Source organism: Dipodomys spectabilis, unplaced genomic scaffold (assembly GCF_019054845.1).
Source record: "Dipodomys spectabilis isolate Male_0828 unplaced genomic scaffold, ASM1905484v1 ptg000066l, whole genome shotgun sequence".
Lineage (NCBI taxonomy): Eukaryota > Metazoa > Chordata > Mammalia > Rodentia > Heteromyidae > Dipodomys > Dipodomys spectabilis.
The window spans coordinates 9,694,458-9,712,467 of record NW_024870743.1 but is presented as its reverse complement, the minus strand read 5'-3'; positions in this window follow the sequence as shown (position 1 = coordinate 9,712,467).

Genomic DNA, 18,010 nt, shown 5'->3' with positions numbered 1-18,010 from the left:
TGTGGTTCAAACAGTTGGGATTAGACTGACTTTAGTGCATACACAAAGCATCTCATAATTTGCATGGTGAAGTAACAAACCAAAAGTATATATTTGCATGAAAATGAAATAGGAAAATATACTAAAGCTTCACAGTTGCTTAAAGATATTCTCAGATTGGTGTAGGAAGAATTTTTTAAACTCCCCCTGATTCTCATCTGAGTTCCATTATATAGCCCCTTGTATAATGCTTACCATTAACTTTGTCCATAAAAAGAATATACATAACTGTAGTTGTTAGTTTAATTTATATGACAGAACTTATGGAGTTTTGCAGATGTAAAGTTCCATTCAATGGATTTGACCTTGAGCTGAACAAAAGGGTGATTTTCTTATTTGAGCACTATTTAAGTAGATGGGTTGCTAAAAGAGTCAGAGATCTAGAGGAAATTCCTCTGCTGATCCTGATCAAGTAGTCAAGTTCTGCGGATTCAAATAAAGAATCCTGTCCATAACCAAATGCAGTTGGATGTGGACTCTGAATATTGAAGAGACAGTCACCCTGTAAGCTACTGAGCTGTGAGAAACTGAGTATAGAACCTTGCTAAGTCATGCCCAGACTTCTCCTTGCTGATTATTGATCTACCTGGTAAATTTATGAGAATGTATTATTCACAAATAGAAAACTAACCCAGGTTTTGGTGCCTGTAAAGTCCTGCTATAATGAAAACCTAAAAACATAGATGCAGCTTTGGAGTCAGTTGGTGGACAAAGCACTTCTTCCAAGTGCATTTCAATACAAAGTGGTAGAATTTGGAGAGACTCAACCATGTAATCACGCTTTCAAATATATGACCATCATTTCCGATCAAGCTCGTGACAATACTGTATTTAAACGCTCTGAGCATAATCAATGCGGAAAAGCATTCGGGAGGTTGAGTGACATTGAAACGTGAAAGAATTCACGAAAGAGAGAAATTATTTGCATGTATAGAATGGGAAGAAGATTTCAGACATCCTATTCCCTTGCAAAGACCTGAAACAATGCACTGAAGAGAAACTCTGTAAAAAGAAGTAATGGAGAATAGCCTTTGTATTCTCCAGTGCTCTTCAAAGTCATCAAGGAACTCATGGTGAAGAATTACCAGATGGATGCAAGTAATGTGAGAAAGGCTTCAGTTGTTACAGTGCCCTTTTGAAAAGACCAAAAATTCACACTAGGGAGAAACCGTATGGTTGTAAGCAATGTGGGAGACACTTCACATGTTACATTATCCTTCCATAGCATGGAGAAAAGCACTATGGATGTAAGCAGGATGGAAAAGCTTTCCCTTGTTCCAATCACCTTCCAAAGCAGGAAAGACTTCACACTGGAGAGCAACTGCACAGATGTAAGCACTGGGGACTAGCTTTCACTTATTCCACTACTCTTGATAAACATGAAAGAACCTACATAAACAAGAGACCGGATGGATGCAAACAGTGTGAGAAAGGATTTATTTGTTTAGGTATACTTGGAAGACACGAAAGAACACACACGGGATAGGAACTTTATGGATGTTAGCAATATGGGAAATCTTTCATTTGTTCACATGGGCTTCTAACACATAAAGGAACTCACATTACAGAGAAGCCCTGTGAATGATGGTGATGTGAGAAAATCTCCAGCTCTTCCAGTGATTCTTCAGAGACATGAATTCACAGCGCAGGGAAAATGTGTGGATGTAAGCAATGTGGGGGAGACTTCTCTAGATACAGTGCCATTTGAAGACAGGCAAGAACTCACACTGGAGAGCAACCTTATGTTTATATGCAATATGAGAAAGCCTTAATTTCTTTTAACATTCTTCAAAGATATGAAAACACTCACACTGCAATATGGGAAAACCTTCCCTAGGTCCAGTGTCATTGGAAAGTATGGAAGAACACACCCTTTGAGAAAAGCCAAACAGATCTAAGGAATGTGGGAAATCATTCATTTGTTAACAAGGCTTTCAAGTACACGAAAGAACTCACACTGATATGAAACTTCATTTATTCTAGTGGCCTTTAAGCCATAAAAGAACTCACACTGGAGAGACACTCCATGAATGTAAGCAATATGGGCAAGCACTTTCTTTGTTCTACTACTGTTGCAGGACATGAAAAAAATTCATACTGGAGAGAATCCCCATGGATGTAAGCATAGGAAAAAAGCCTTCTCTAGTTCTAGCACCCTCAGAGCCATGAAAAAATTTGCTCTGTGGAGATACTTTATGAATCTAGCAGTATACCATTCACTTATTCTGGTTACTTTTTAAGAACTCATACAGGTAAGAAAACCTATGTATATAAACAATGTGAAAAAGCCTTAATTTGTGACCAATCCCTGAAAGAACTAACACCAGGAAGAAATCTTATGGATATAACTAATGTGAGAAAGCCTTCAAGAACATGAAATAAAACCTTTAGCATTTAAGCAATGTGAGGAAATTTTCATTTATTCCAGCAACCCTCCAGCACATAGTAAATCTCACTAGAGAGGAATGTAATTGATATGGGCAATGTAAAAACACCTTCCTTTCCCCCAGGAACTTCAAATAAGTGAAATAACTCGCACTGCAAAGAAAGCTGTGGGCATACTCATTGTGAAAAAGACTACACTGATTCTAAGAACTTAGGATCCCTTGAAGACCTGGTACAGTGTCTCATCCTGTCATCCTTACTGAGAGATTGTACTGTGAGGATTGTGGTTTGAGGCCAGCCAGAGAAAAGTTTCTTGAGAATCCATCTTATCCAGTGACTGTCCTTATGGTTCTTTTTTTCTCTACAGGTACTTTAAATAAATTCTATTCTAATATTGTTCTGTTTATATCAAGATGACAATGGAGATGATAAGAGTAGATGGATACAGGTCATGGTTATAAAATAATAGAAAAGGACAACAGGCCAGGGATACAGAGAAAACATTGGAGGAAAAGGTGAATTGAAAGACTTAAAGTGATGGAGAGGCAGATATATGCAAGCAACTTTTTATTAAAAAAAATCTAAGTGTGCAGTACCTGGAGTCTACAAACTGAACAAGTCAGAGTTCAGGAGGTGGTTAAAACAAGGCAGTTATTACTGGAAGTAAGTCTCTAAGGATAGGAGGTGCTGTTTCACAAGTCATAGTCTCAATTCTGGACTAAGCCCTACAGCAGGAAGAGGATAGACTCAGACAGGCCACCTCGGCAGCAGCTGTTTACACACATCCTGACATTCTCAGTGTTGCATCCCAGGAATGAAGCCTTCCACAGAGCATCGCCTCATACTTGCCAAATTCACGACATGAATTTGTAGTCCAGAATCTCCAGTTTACCTTGAAGAATTCTCTGTTCAAGAAACTTCATTAAGAATATTAAAATTTCAATGTCAAGCTTGCAGAATAACTTTATTTAGGCATTTTTCTAGGTAAAGCTGTAATCAACAAATTCATTCTATAAGCAAAAATTTAACTGAAAAGCCACAGCAGATGGAGAAAAGAAAGGATATTAGTTTTACAGCACTTTTAAGTATTCTAGTGTTTTATATCTTTACCTGCTGTCCATTTCTTAGTGTTATTTATAAAACTGCCAATTATGAACATAGATGTGACCTCAAACTTGTCCTGAATTTGAATGACAGAAAAACAAAACAATCCAATTTTCTATTTTACCATTATAGTCTTAATTTTTTAAAAAGTTTTTAAGCACAATGCCCAACAACATGGAAACAAAAATCATCAATATGTAAATAGCTACTCATTATATGGGAAGGATTTTCTAGGATGATATATAGAATGCACTTTCTCTATAAGTTTCCTCCATAAGTAAACTGACGTAAGACCAATGCTACCAAAAATAACAGCACTACATAAAGGGGCACACATTTACAATTCTGCGAGTCTTGAAAGCAGTAAAACAAAAGAAAATATATAAAATAGCGCATGCCCATCTCACATAGCATCCATGGAACTACCAATGGCTTCTGTGTTATTCTTATCTGTATGCTTTATTTAGGCTAAGTTGTCAAAACAAAGAAACAAAAAGACCTTGGCTTCTTGAAAAGAACTGGCTTACCATTTAAATTCATATTTATCTTTTATATTCTATATTAAAAATTTGCTCAATAGTACTCAGTTGTTTTAAATAATGCTACATTCTTCTCTTATTTCTAATATATAAAAATTTCTATCCTGTTGCTTTCCAGACAAATCCAGTATATGGGTAGTTACAACAGATTAATGTACATTTCACAATTCTCATTATCTGAAACTTTTCATTCCAGTGGTAATTGTGAAATATCCTTCTTTATAAATTTTCTCTACTGGATGGTGTCATTTATTTTTTTTCTTCTGTAAATAAATATTCAGAGTTGGCACTTAAGAAAAAGAATTGTATCAAATAAAATTCATTGCATGGCTCTATTTATAAAATTCCAAAACTGGGTTAAGGTTGAAGAAATAACAATGCTGCCATCTTAGACATATGTTTTCTCTCTTTGAAGCCAAAGCAACCATTGGAAAAGGTAAATAGGAAGTGGAGGGTGAACAATTCCACCTCATTTCATCACCCAGAAGTGACAGACTATACCTCTTCTATAACCTAACCATAAACACACATAGTTTTAAGGGATGGTGAACATATAATCTCTTTCTCATTTTCCTGCAAAAATACATAAAATCCTGTTGTTTAATAAATTTTTAAAAAGTTGATACAGAGATGCAGTTAGTCTCTGCTGCAAACAAGTCCTAAAACAGTTTCAGGACTATTTCACAGTTTGGGAAACAGAACTTAAGTCTCCTTAATCACAGAATGTTGCTACATCTTGATTAGCATGTGTCTAAGGCCGAAAAATGACTTCAGTAACAATGTTGTGAAGCCGTGATTCCTCTGTAGTTTACTTTCCCAGCATATAGACCTTAGCACTTAGCAGAGGGTATTACTCTAGCCGTTTAATAAAAAACTAGGATTAGTATAGGAGGGATAGAAGAAGGAAAGAAGAGACAAGAGATGGGAGAAACAGGAATAGATAAAATAGAAAGAAAAGTAAGAACATAGAATGGCTAGCTGATAGGAATGCTGACAACACAGCAGAAACAATCTGCTTCTTCAATCCTCACTTGTGATTTTCTTCCTTCACTTGTCCTCTTTATCTTGAGCGTGACTCCATCTGGGTGTCAGGACCTATCTTTTGCAGGTTGGGTTTTATATATCAGCTGACTAGCTGAAGCAATGAGTGCACTCACATACTGCAGTGGAAGGTGGGCTAGACCTGACCCATGATGATAACAACTCAGAGGTGATTTTATTCTTCAGCTTTCCTGCTGGCATTACTTCACACAAAGGGCATGGTGGCCATCACCATTTTGAGTGAACTGCACCAGATGTACAAGACTTGGTGGTGTAGTCATAGGTAGTGATCAAATGTTCGGAGGCAAAGGCAGGAGCAGGTGATCATCAAGGCTAGATCAGGGTACATCCCAAGCTAACTTTGGTTAACATTTCTTTCTCATAGACTAATCAGGCTAATTAAGAAGCGTAACCAGTGATAACTGGATGTCATCAGAGAAACTTTGTTGGCACAGAGGGGTGTGGCCAGCAAATGAAATAGACACCGCGTAGAGCTGAAACTCCAAGAAAGGTCAATCTATGTAGAGAATGACTGGCAAAAATTCAAGCTCAACAAATCCATTCCTTGTCCCCATGGTATCCTGAAATACAGATTTTGAACCTGACTCTGGATCCTGAATCCTATAAGGTTTAAGTTGGTGGGAAGGGCAAAAGATGTATTTTGGTATGAAGGGATAGAAGAACATCATGTAATCTCTGGATTCATTTTTAAACAGGTAGCATTTGTGATGTCAGGAGGAAGTTAAGTGTGGGGACAATCTTTTATTTGTCTAAATCATAACGGCTACAAGAAAATAATGGAAGTAGTGGTGCATTGTGGCTTCCTAGATTCCAGATCTGGGTGCTTGATGGGTCCAAACCATTCCTGCTCACAGCATCAATGATCATCTACCTAGTCAAGTAAGTCATAACAGAAGATGTAATGAAGCAAGAAGAATATTTGGTGAGAGGTAGTAATCTATAAAACTACATGTCTCTCTAAACCTCAGTCACCCATAATAGCAACCTCATTGTTTAGCACATAACACTTACTGTTCTGAATCTGTTATGTGTACCTGGTTTATGGAAACACAGTACCAGGCTAAAGTAACCTGACTAGGACCATTAAGCTATTAAGTGATAGAGCTGAGATTTCAAGCCAGGTTACTGTGCTCCGCAGCCTGCCTGATTGACAACTAAATTCTGCTTGTTGATAAAACTAAATTTTTTAGGTTCATTTTGTCCCTTTATCATGTACGCTGGAGTTTCCTGGTTCCCTTAGGAAAACTGCAAGGTTTTTTAAAGGGAGAAATTTGTTGACTTTATAATTTATCTAGTGCTAAGAATAGAATCAGTATCTTAGAAATATGTGATTGGTAAATTACAGTGGTCAAACCTTCACAATTCAGTTAGAAAATCTTCTGTAAGTTATGACTAAATAAAAATATGAAGTCATTCTCTCAAATTTCCTCTTCTACTTATAAGTAAATTGTTCAGATGATCTATTAAAAGCCAGCAGCCTCTGCGCTCATCCTATCTCCCAGGCTGAAGGGCAGAGTCGGCGCCCATCAGTAAACTGGGCCATTTCAACAGCATTTTGACCCAAGTTGACACCAATGAGCCATCCTTGAAGAGAATTCTTTTTTTTTTCCAGCTTTTCTGTTGGCAGCATTTCACCTTTCATTTAGTTTTATCCTCTAGTCACTGAGGTATTGCATTTGTAAGACCTAAGATTAGTTGCTGGTGGAAGAGTGAGTGGGTGTTTGTTAGAATCATTACTCTTCTCTTCCCAGTACTGCCTGGACCAAATGCCGAGATTCGTGACTGTGTTCCAAAAGCAGTGCTGAGAACCATAAGACTATCCTTTAAAATAGAAGTTTCTTGATGGAGAAGAAGTAAATGGAGAATATTGTCTCTGCAGTTATTTCAGGAAAGTGACCTGAGAACAGAAAGGGCACTCAATCCGTATTTGTTGAAAGAAAGTGTGAATTGAAAAAGGTTTTGGAATTCTCCACTGAGAAGATGCCATTCCCCAAACACCAGCTCTTTACTGAAGACAATTTCCTTGTAGTGACTTCTTTGCCACTTTTTTCTTGCAAAAGTCACCAATTCTACCATGTGTTTCATTTTTCAGCCTCTTGATTCATTTACGAAACCCTTACTGATTGCCTTCTGCTAGTTGATGAAGATTCTTGTGGAACTAGTATGAGTAGTTCACATAGATAAGAACCTTAAGCACAAGATCATGGGTTACCTTCTGACCCATGATTTAAAGTCTCTGTGTAAAAATTTTTGATTTGCATTCTTGAGTTCTAAATGGGGCTTAAGAACTCTACTCCAATACCATGAGAATGTCATCCAAAGACAAGATATGCCCAACCCGTGTCATAAAGTGATGCTTCTGGTCACAATTAGACTAAAGATGAGCGGCTACCTCTGTATCAGATAAATAATTGAATGATACTTTGGGGAAACTCAAAGAGTGAGCCAGAAAACACAAAAGTGTTTTAATTTTAAAAATAAAATTTCTCTCTTCAAGCCTCTCAAATTCAGGTTACTCTTATTAGTAATGTTTGCTCCCTGTGTTAACAAGTACAGTATCTCAGTGATTGGATCTAATAGAGTTCTTTCTTGCAAAAATTTCTTATCTCGTACCAGTGGAAGATCTGCTTCAGGCAGTTTTTCAGAAACGCAGTCTGATGATTTTTTTTTACTATCATATAGTTATTTCAGTTAGAGAATACATATTTTAGTATTTATGTTCAGGGACAAAGGAGATGAAATAATTATGTGTGGGTTTTACATAGAAAAATCTAAGAACATCCACCACATCTGCTCAAATTCTGTTTGCCCAGATTGATCATATGCATCCATCTAATTGTATGAGACTACGGGATGAAGCAATATTAGGTAATCATTGTTCTCTTCTCCTATAAACAAATACTACTTATTTATGTATTTGTAGCTTAATTATCTCTTCTAGAATGTAATGTCCACTTAGAATATAAAAAGTACAAGCGAAGAATCAAGACAGATATAGTAGATGCTCTAATCTATTTTTCCTCTCTCTTTCTGACACACACACACTGGACTCCACTGTGTTATTAGAGTTACTAAAATGTCATGCATTTGGGTTTCTTAGGAGGAAAGGCTGTGTTGCTGATGACAAAATTTCTCTTTTCTTCCCTTTACCCTTGAGCCATGATAATGAATTCCCATTTATTAAGACATCCAGAGCTTACCTTTGTTCCCAGCAACTTCTCTACTCTTTCTGGTGCCATTAGAACATTACATTCTAGAAATGCTAGCCTGCTACTTTCTGACTTAAAATTCAGCAATGTTCTGTCTCCCGATATACTGGATGTGCCTTTCAGCTCTTGTGAATCCATCCTGCATGCTGTTTTTGTTGATATTTCCAGTGCAGAGTCCAGCATAGGATTATTCAAAGATAATTTAGTGATACTCATTCAGCCTCCAAGCAAAATTAATCCATAGCACAATAGTTCACCCTTGGTGGTCCCTCCTATACATACCTTTTAGAGAAGAAAAGGACTTTAAAGGTAATTCAGTACAGTGTCTTTATTACTCAGACAAGGGAATTAGGAAGTTTAGGCTCTCATAAGTTGAACAATTGTCTTATAATCACACAGCTACTTCAAAGAAAAATTCAGGGAAAAATGAGTTATTTTGTTATGAGGAACTGGGACAGAGAACATATATTAAAAAAGAAATACAAAATAAAAGTAAACACAATTTCACCTAATCTTTGCTTAGCTTTTTATTTTGACTTATGTGAAAATTAAAATCACTGGTACTATACTAATTGTGCATCAAAGAAAAACACTGGAAAAATTCCAGAAACATACAACACATCCTACCAAGAGCTTCAGGAAACATAATTTAAAATTCACTCAGGCAGTCCCTTGGAATTTACAGATAAGTCCACTAGAAAAGAGCAATTTCATTTCAAAAGATTTTACCAAAAGTGAAATCTGACATCAAAAACCATTTTTCTGCGACAAAGATAAAATCTCTTGTGTCCCTATCTTGGAGTTCATTTTGCTTAGCATCATCTTATATGGTCATATGTACATAGCTTTTGACCTTTTCTGCTTGTCTAGTAAGAGTATCCTTGATTATACTACTTATTTCAGACAAGGGAAACTATGCAACCTATGTTTCTTTGGGCCTGGCTTACTTCACTTAATATAATATTTGCCAAGTCTTTCCATTTGCTAACAAATGGGGTGGTGTCATTCTTTCTGATGGAGGCATAGAATTCCATTATGTTGATATATATATATATATATATATATATAAAACATTTTCTTGGTCCATTCATCTACTGAGGGGCATCTGTGTTGAGGGGCATCCATATCTTACCTGTGGTAAATAATGCTGCAATAATAAACATAGTTGTGCTGGTAGAGTTAATATGACCTTGTTGTTTCATTTTTCTAATTTGGGGAGGGGAAGGGAAATAACAAAATGCTGAAACCAGGATACAGATTGAGCCATTGTAACAATGAGAGGTACAAGACACTATGTTGAAAACGAACTACAGTTGGGGTGGAGGAGGGAGGAGTTGGGGAGGAAGGAGAGGGATGGTAGGGGAAAAACAAAGGAGGGGGTAACAACACTCGATAGAAAATAGACTCATTACCTTATTCTTGTAACTGTAACCCCTCTGTATAGTATCTTTACAATAAAAATATGTAAAAAGTTCAAAAAACCATGTTGCTAGAGGATTCTTGAGAAATTTCTTAGCATTTAATAATCTGATAGTATTTGTAATTTGGATTAAATTATGTTATAGCAATTTCTTGTTAACCAACTTCATAGGCTTTCTCATTTGCATTAAAAGACAGGACAAAATGAAATTATATATTGACTATACAACTGTATTCTAAGTTAATTGAATATTTGTTGGGCATTTACATATGTACCCTATGCTAGGTAGTCAGTGAACACAGCAGACATATTTCTTTCTTCCTTGGCTTTACAATGTTATTAGTCCCTAGGAAGTCCAAAAATACCTGTCTTTGTATCTCTGGAGCTCTCTGTCCTGAATTTTAGTTGAGTAGCAAAGGCAAATTGTGCATTTGACATTAGGTAGTCCAGTACTGGTGTAGAGGCCTAAATAACTGGCCTGTAATGAGAATACCTGTTATGAAGTCCAGCTCATCAACTCACTATTACCTTAGACATGTTATTCTGATTATTAAGAATTTAAGTATCCATTAGCTTTCACTGTACTACAACCAGCCAACCACTCTTAACACAATGACTATATATACATACATATATATATCACTATATATATATATATCAGGAGCCTGGATATTAACTATAAAGTCAGGTTATCTGCAAATACCTCATGGGTAGGAAAGAACTTCAATAGCTAATAATAAGCCATAGGACTGGCTGAATGTAAGGTATATATACATTCTCCAGGAACATATCATACCTAAAATGTCCCTTCAGTATTCAAACAGCTTTCTTGGACATCATCTTGACCTGTGGACTCCCTCCTCTTCATAACTTGTAGGTATACTGCTGAAACTCTCACTTCTCAGGTAAGAACATCTTTGCTTTTTGAGAAGGACATTAAGAAGTAGCTTGATTTATAAATCATTAGACACATTGTGACCACCTCTAGAAGACTTCCCTTGCCCAGTCTGGCCTTGCTAAGAGTGCTACTTTCCAAGGCTAGTGGAGACTGTCTGGAATGGTCATGACTGGGTCTTGTCTTCAGACTTGGCTAGAGTTTTTCTCTGTAGCCTCTGGAGTGTCCTCAGAGGATTGTAAAATATGTAAAACAACTGAGCTGCCATGAGGTGGTTGGCCAGTTATCAGTAACGGGGCTGCTGTTCTTGGCAGTTTTAGCCATTCATTCACAGTCAGCATTAAAAGAATGTTTACAGTAATGACTTAATAGAGATTTGACACAGAAATTACAATTGTAATATCATTTAACAATATTTAATTCCTGCCTCGTTGTTGGGGTTAAAGTGAGGACGTCTGATCTGTCTCAAGATTATGCCTATACCAAAAGTAAGTACAGAGTACATCATTTTGAAAATGTCCCACTTCTTGCACATTTCTGGCAGTTTGACTCTAAAACAGCACTTGCTTTTAAGAATAGGTGAAGGGCTGGGAAGGTGGCTCAGTGGTAGAGCACTTGCCTTGCATGCTCGAGGCCCTGGGTTCGATTCCTCAGCACCACATAAGCAGAAAAAGCCAGAAGTGGCGCTGTGGCTCAAGTGGTAGAGCGCTAGCCTTGAGCTGAAGAGCTGAGGGACAGCGCCCAGACCCAGAGTTCAGGCCCTACGACCAGACCCAAAAAAAAAAAAAAAAAAAAGAATAGGTGAAACATTCCTTTAATAAAGGTGTTCTACTCTGTGAACTTTTGTGACCGCAGAGAGAAGTTGTTTCCCATTTTTGTAAATAACTCTTCAAAGGCAATGAAACATTATTATCCAAGTCTGAACTTCTAAGATTACTAGAAAATATGAATGCCATAAAATAACACTTGGCTATAAAAGTTAATACTTCTGTCTCTGCTCCTGTGATATAGTGAGACAAGGGAGCCTGATGTTCATAGACAGGAGCCATTATATATTTTGTCTTGCATACAGCATTGGGATTCTGCTCTCCCATAGAACCTCTTGAATTCACGAGGACAATTAAATGTCACCTGCCTATATCTTTGTCTTTCTTAGTTAATGTTATTATCTGCAGATAATCATGGCTTACAGAGAGAAGAGAATCAAGTGTATTCATAAATAAGCTTAGAGAGGTAACAGAACTGGTCTGAGGTCTCAATTACGTGAATTCCAGAACTGAGATTCATATCTGTAATAACCGGATTCCAAATCAGTAATGCTGTTAACAAAGGAACTATTTCTATGCCTATTCTTCTGTTGTTTAAATTTTCTATTTGTTTTGTTCAATAAACAAATTGGTAATAAATATGGACTTTGACAAATGAAAACTAAAAATGTGTGTTTATTCATATATTTTATATATGTGTATATATATATATATATATATAATTCAGCTTTTGTCAGACATACTTCTTTTCAGGGAAGAGGATAAAAAGGATGTTATCTAGAAAAATCAAGCAAACATCAGCCTAATGATAGAATTCTCTTTCTGTAAACCTCAGTGCTTGTTTTCAAAGCAGGGGGCTGCCGTTTTCTTCACAGGCATGGGTTCAGGGCCATCAGTTTCTCAGCTGTATCAGCTGGAATTACTGGAGTGAGACGAAAACATGGAAATTAATAGACCTCCTGGTGACAGCTTTCCATCACAACCACAGCCTATACACAGAATGGCCTTTCCAATATGCTGAGCAGGGGGGATTTTGAAACACTGCAAATCATCCAATGTTAGGCAAGTGTGAGCTCTCTTTCCAAATCTGTGGTGATAGGAGACTTGAGGAAGTATAAGAGTTTAAATGTCTTTTTGGTCCCTCTCAGGGGAAACAATCCATCTGAGTGTTCTTTTCCTTCACAATATCTTTGGATTTCATACAGTAGGATGAAATATGTAACAGCTGCTCAAATATTCCATAGATAGAAATACAACCTTGGTAATATGTTGTTGTGCAGAAGTATAAGGCCATGGTTGAAAGTAGTATTATTTATGCACACACGCACATTTTCTGCATTTCTAGGAATTTCATCTTTGCATTTTTTGCCATTGTTTCTTTGGGGCTTATGAATCTTTAGCAGGCATCTGATTGTCTGATTTGCAGCTCAACTTTGTGAGATTAAACCATTTAAAAATTTACCCCATGTGACAAGCGAAGGGAGCAAGATTCATAGAATTACACTTCAGCCTGGACCAGTCAACAGCAAGCAACTAGAGTCCATCAGGCCCTGAGTCTCCATTCTTAGTCATGAGCTATTCCCCAGAGCTCCTCAAGTAGAAAGATACTGAGTTAGAATGACCCGTTACCCTGACAGGTGATCACTCCTCTCTAATTCATAAATTCATCAAGCCTCCAAAAAGAACTTGAGAGAGTCTGAGCCCTGGCAGGAAGCCAGTTGATCAATGCTGAATTGTCATTGAGAATGAGACTCTAGGGAAATGGTGGAGCCCTACTATCATAGCTCTAACCTAGGAAAATAAAAAGTCAATAGAAGAATAGGCAAACATTGATTCTCTTCTAGCAAGTAAGATCAAGGTGAGCCAAGATAAACTCAATTTACAGCAACATAACTGTACACTATTCCCCATGGACCAGTTTCCTCAGGTTGCACAGTGTTTCCTTAATAAATTCTAGCTTTGTCCTAATAGAATCAAAACAATCTCATCTTGCAGAAAAACAGGAAGCTGTCTTCTAACAGTATCTTTTGAATGTGTTTCAAAGCACATTTGCCATTATAGGCGTAAACTTCAAAGTTTGAATCCCTTTCTTCTACCCTTCTTTGTTTTTTCCTCCTTCTCTTTCTTCCACATTCAACAAATCTATGACAAATTTATATGCTGGGTCAGATTCTATATAAGGCTCCTGGACTTCGGAGTAAGAATACATACAGCTTTAAAAATCCTACGCCTTTATTCATGTTCCTTCTTCCATCTAAAATTCTGTCCTCCCATTTATACTGATTTAAGTTTTGAGAGTCCCCAAAGCACACTTCCAGTATCATCTTGAAGTAGAGGAAATTTCTCAGTAGGTGCTCAAAATTGGCAAGAAGATTTGGTATTAATGACATCACGAAGGGACAGAAACAGATGGTGACAAGTAGACAAGAAGCCAAATAACCAATTATGTTTTGAGAATGGTAGGTTGATTTTCTCAAGTCATCATTTCATTGACCAAGGAAAGCCCTTATAGACCAAAACATGTACATGTGAATTTTTATGAATCAAACATAAATTTATTGGCAGGATTGTGAGAATTATGTGTGTTTATATGTGTGTGCATGTGTTTGTTTATTCCACCCCCATGAGCGCATGTACATGCAACCAGAATATTATGCAGGTATCAGGGGATCATATCTATAATCATAGCTACTCAGAAAGCTGAGATCTGAAGATCATGGTTTGAAGCATGCCTGGGCACATAAAACTTAGAATCTTCTCTCCAGTTAATTAGATTCTTATCTCCAATTAATTAGAAACTTATCTCCAATTAATTAGAACCTGATCTCTAATTAATTAGCAAACATCTAAAAGTGGAAATGTGGCTGATTGATAGAGTGCAGTAGTAAATAAATAATTAGATCAAGAGTTCAAGGTCCTGGGTTCAAGTTTCGCTTTTGCAGCCCGCACACTACCCCCCTCCCCCACACACACCTGATATTCCATCCCTGGAAGCAAAATGATTGTCACTGAAGAATATACTGTTAAATCTGCCTTGTAAAGACCAGCATTTCATGCCTTCTTTCACATATACATAGTTTAAAATGTTCACTTGAATATAAAATAGAGATTACAAGAGGATGGTAAGGACTTCAGGCAGGTACAATAAAGGAAGGCTAGATTAAGGGTACCAAATGGAGATGTAACAAGTTAGGTGTTCCCAAGCACAGTAACATGACCAATGAGTGCAATATTTTGAATAACCAGAAGGAAGAAACTCAAGATCTCCAAACACAAAATAAAGATAAGGAGAAGAAAATTTATCATTTCATATTGTTTATGTCTTGAAATATCACACTGTGTCCCATAAATATTGATAATTATTATATGGTAAAAGTTAACTACTGTACTGTCTGTGTGTGTTCGGATTTGTCACTAAAATAAGCTGGTTTTCTATAACATACAGATTGTTAGTCTAGGAGGAACCTTTGAGTCCATGTATTCAAAACTGTTCACTAACAGAAGAAAATTATTTGCACATCTCTGTAATAATATTCCATCCAATTTCTATTCATTTAATCTCTATTGAAGACTTAATAAAGCATTCACATATTACTAAATCAGTAATGAGAAACTGAAATAAATTTCCAGGAGGTTTAACAAATCACAGATGAAATTTGAGTACATGTGAGAAAGATATTTATATAATATTAGTCTTTCTAATCTAGTATCTATGGAAATAAATATATATTGAAACCAAGAATCAATCAATGTGTCTTTGTCATTAGCTTAAGAGAGAGCCCATCTCCCCTGACATCGTAGCATCAGAGCCTAAACCTCGGATGTCCTCTGCAAAGGTCAGCTCAAGGACAACACCTCCATGCTGGTGTTTAATTCCAACTACACTGCCCTGTAGAAACCCTGAGTCGCAATCATGTCCACCGACTGTCTAAGGGCTAAATAAAAATTTCAACCACCTGTTATTTTAATGAGCAAAAGAACAAACAGGTACAACAGAGGTTTTTAGTATGGGTAAATTAAAATTAAATTGCAGGTTTTTACGTAAAGAGGAGGAAAGTACTCGCACATGTCAGGGAAGGCACAGATGCTGAAACAAGTATTCAGCTTTTCGAGAACAGGATGCGTCGCTGACAAATAGGCCATTCTAAATGTTGAATTCATACGGAAAATAATTAAGAGCACAATTCTACCATCTGCAAGCTGTGGTCACACATGAGATGCTCTACATTGCAAAAACCTCATATTTCAACAGAGGCCTTATTCTTCCCTCATAGGAGGGGAGGGGAGAATAAATCCAAAGGTGTGTAAAAAAGCAGCCAGCATCATGCCAGGAAGGCTGTTTATTCCTAGGAAGCCAGAGATGTGCTTCACAGCACCTCATAGATAATTTTCCTCAAACAGTGCTCTGATCTAAGAGAGTCCTACAAATACTTAGATTGGGGCTGTACAAAAGGCAAGGATTTAGGGAGGCTGGTGGATTTTAGAGCTATCATTTATAGCTTGCAATTGTGATTTTCACATCTTAACTAGAAGTTATTGTCCCGTGCCTCTGTGAATTGACTCAGCGCACATATCCATCCATTTCTACCTAGAATGCATGATCATTAAATTTTTGGATCACCGCAAAATAACCTCAGAACATACAAATAAAATGAACTCATTCATCAACTCTGTCCTCCAACTTGCCGTATTGTAAGTAAACCTTACGATGTGCTGGATCCTGAGTGTATAAAATCAAATTGGTTCTTGTTTTCCAAGAAAACTGATTTGTCACTGGGCAGGAAAGATCAAATATATGTATTTATACATTCGTAACACAGGATGACTACTGATGCATAGGTGCTCACCATGGGAACAGATAGGAACGTTCATTCATTCCATTGGGCATAGGGGGTCCATGAAGGACTCAAGCTCTAAAAGGAGGAAGGAGAAGAAGAAGTGTTTGGAAGTCCACATATACATGCGAGATGTGATTAGCTCAGAAAAAAATAATTTGTTTTGAGCAGATGTGGAGAAATATCTGACTTCAAACCCCTAAAAAGGAAACTCAAGGGACAAGAGAGGAAAATTAGAGGAGTAGAACAAACAAATGATAAACAAGGAGAATCATAATAATGAGAGAAGAGAGAATAATTCATGCAATCAAGGCTCTGTACTTTTCACTTATCCCACAGAATTGTTGTTTATTGAGCAACTTCTATGCCTTATATAATATTCAATGTTGAAGTTGTAGAACTGAATGACCTATGAACACAGAGTTGGGAGTCAGTGACTTTGTTAATAGATTGTCATAGGTGCTCAAGAGAAATTTTGTTAAATTTTTCTAATCAAGAATATTAATTTAATTTAAATAATAATTAAATAACAATTTAAGTTAAATAATAATTTAAGTTGTTAATATGGGGGAAGGAAGAATAAATGTGATGAGCAAAGCAGGGATCAAGGACTCGCAATCAGGGTTGAATTGTAGAAAGTGAAAGAGTGATAAGGTGACATGGAAAGTGAGAAAAGTCTTAAAGCAGACCTGATGATACATTGAGCATCAGAAAGAGAACAAAGTCCACCTGGATTTCTCTTTCATAGTCTGTGTAAGTGGTTATCGGACAAACAGAACCAATAGAAATCTTTGTTAAGGTACAGAGAGAGAGAGAGAGAGAGAGAGAGAGAGAGAGAGAGAGAGAGAGAGAGAGAGAGAGAGAGAGAGAGAAAGAGATTTGTTTTTAGGAAATTGTGTCACATGGTTTAGTATAATTCAGAAAATCTGAGTTTGCCAGTTAGGCCAGCAGCTCCATTTCTGTTTTTCTGGTGGTTAAACAGAAACAAAGTCTCACGGCCTTTCCTGCCTGAGGTGGCTTTGAACTTCAGTCCTCAGATCTCAGTCTTCTGAGTAGCTAGGGTTACAGGTGTGAGCCACTGGTGGAAGGCTACATTGAAAACACAAACTTTCCCACTTAGAATAAACCATTTCCTGTGTCTAACGGTTGTTTTATGGGAACTAGCAAACACTGACATCTTTTAAAATCAAACTTCACATATTAAACTGCAGAATATGAATCTGAAATTCACAGGATATTGATAGGTCTCAGAAAGATTGCAAATACCTGTAGAGGGTTGGACACATACCTAAAATACCAGATACTTTTGAGGCAAGGGCAGCAGAATCATGATTTGAGACTGATGTCAGGCAAAAACAAGAGACCTTTTCTCCCAATCTAATCTTGAGTTCAACCTCCAGTACTACAAAAAAAAAAAAAAAGCAAAGCCAAATGAAACAACAGAACAATACAAAACAAATAAATAGCCTGTTAGGCAATAAAGTCAGGGCAGCAGGCTAATTTTTCTATTGATAATGCATTTAGTTGACATATCTAGGAGAGTAATGGAAATTGGAAAGCGTTTTGACAGACATTGGTGGTGTTAAGTTTATACATAGCTTTTGTAAGCATTTTCAGGAAGATGCTGGGCACTTGAAAGGCTGAGTAGAAGATTTCATGAGTTTCCATCTCAATAAAGAGAAGCTGTATGTATGTGTCTGTTATCTCTAGCATAACAGGAAGCCTAAAATCGGTAGATCATAGTGTCTGGGCAGG